Raw genomic sequence first — 2,524 nt, 5'->3', positions numbered from 1 at the left:
AAAAAAAACATGGTCCAAGCAAACATGATCAACAAATAAAATTGCCTGTAGGTCTTAAGAAATTGGGTTCAGGCCCCTAATAACTGATAGCGATGTACAATTCCTGGGTTTCATAAAGAGTTGTCCTGTCATGAGTTCAATTTCACATGATTACTTTCCCCTTGGCCTTGTCGGTTGGGTACTGGAAATATGTCATTTAGGTCAAAGGTTAACAACGGTAGGGTATCTACTTTAGATTTATTGCTCATCAAAAGTTTTATTCTTTAAAAGAACAAAGTAGAATATAACGTCAATTGATATATTTTGAATGCCTTATATTTTTGTGTATTTGGCGCTCTCATGTAAAGCGCCAACATTTAACTCAGACAACTATAAAGTCGTTGCCGTGCATGAAAATGATATAATAATATATAAGACGCACCGTTTTTCGACTCTGTAATGAAGTGATGTGGCTTAATATCCCTTAAAATAACAAAGGATTTTTACCGTTTACTGGTGTGTAAACTGCATTTATTAAAAAAAATATTTAAAATGATCAATGCTGCTCGTTAGTTTGTGCTTCATGTTGAAATATCAGTAAACGATGATAAACAAGAATTTTTCCTTGTATTTGTTATAATGAATTCAAACAGGCATTTTTTCGGCGTTACACGAATAGACGTGATAGCCAGATATTAAATGAAATCGCTTAACAGCTGGTTTCAATTTGCCGGGAAAGATAGTCAACTACAGATATAAACGAAATATACTTCCACAGTTGTATCGGTTTTTTTTCCCACTCGATTCCTGTATGATATTTCAAATAGTTATTTATTTTTCATTGCTATATGTTAGTTAATTCTACCGTATTCCATGTCGGCTTGTAGTCCTACTCGTCAATTTGAATGTTTACACACTTGTAAATGATGTGTCGTTAGTAAGGATAAAGATATAAAGATATATGGAACACACACCGGAAAGGTAAATATTGCAACCATAATGTAACCATATATAGATTTCAAACCTGTCATTCATACTGCTATTCAACGAAAATGGCAGCAACGCTGGGTTTTTTAAGTACAAACGAAACATAAAACATCCATTCCAAGTCGGACAGATCGTAGAGAGGAAATAGTCCTCTCTCGGCTCCGTACCGGGCACACATATCCTACTAATTCGTTCATCTTAAAACGAGAAGATCCACCAATATGCCATGCATGTGACACTCAATTCACAGTGGAGCATTTTCTAATAGAATGTTCCGGTTTCAAGCACATTCGTGATAACTACTTTCGAATTCCGGATATGGAAACCCATTTCAATTCGAAAGCACTATTTAGCATTTGAAAAGAAATCGAACTATTATATAGACTTTGATGTCCTTTTACCTTACTCTCCCTGACGTTGTGCATATATCACAAATCCAATGGTTATATTCTAACAAAGTTTTTATCATTATGATTTAAATATACAATACGAATGCTTTTAAAAATGACAATTTTTATCTGTTTTTAAACTAACAAAACATAAGATAATTGTATTTTGTTTGGCTCTAAATGACCCTTGTTTTCGATGGGCCGTACAAACAAACAAAAAGTGCAATATAAACATCGGGACATGTCAAAATTTGACATTGATTTGATGGAAAGGCAAATTTTATATTTAGTAACACTATAATAAATTGACCATGCTTTGTCGACACGATATAACAATTTATGGTATCTGGTAATAAAATTCCGCTGAATAATTATTTACATTTAACAAAACGTAACCAAGGAACAATCCATATGAGTCATATTTGCATTATAGATGTCTGGCGTTAGTATTTATAGCAAATGTAGATAAATATTGGAAATGAATAATGAAATAGGTCTGCGTCATTTAAATGTATTATATGTTTTACCTAAAGACATGCGCTGTTGTAACTCAATGAAATGTGTCGAATTGAGTTTTCTTTTAACCAGTGTTAATATACCGACCAAGTTTGGACAATGTAAAAATGACAAAACGTCTGAATAATTGATAATCAGCAATAACTGGCATTGCATCGGTTATTCATAAGTCCAATTCTAGTGAAAGGTACTAAAATACATTTAATGAGAATACGTACCTGTACAGGTATCTGTCTGAACAAGGTTTCGTGTTCAATTTCATTTTTTATTGTACGAAGATAATGTAGAAAAAAAAAACTCAATTTAAACTAAATCTGGACCTCGGTATACATTATTCTCTTACCCTGGACAGGAATATCCGCATTTTTTCATATTTTCTCATCTCAACCTAGGGTTGAGACAAGGTACACGTGCTCTTTGCACATTCTCAACAAATTGCCAGTTTCGTCGCGTCAACAATACCATGGCGCCATGGCGACAATACAATGACGTCACGAGAATTCAATCGCGTCACGGCAACGTTTCCTTGCATTAATGTAACGTCCATATTGGATACATAAGAGGATAAACAGGATAAAAATAATCATTCACCCCCATGGAAGTGAGACAGGGGAAGATACTTAAGCTGCCAACACTCGGCAAGCATTATGTTT

Source organism: Pecten maximus, unplaced genomic scaffold, assembly GCF_902652985.1.
Source record: "Pecten maximus unplaced genomic scaffold, xPecMax1.1, whole genome shotgun sequence".
NCBI lineage: Eukaryota > Metazoa > Mollusca > Bivalvia > Pectinida > Pectinidae > Pecten > Pecten maximus.
The sequence above is the reverse complement of the archived record's forward strand: the minus strand, read 5'-3'. Positions refer to the sequence as shown.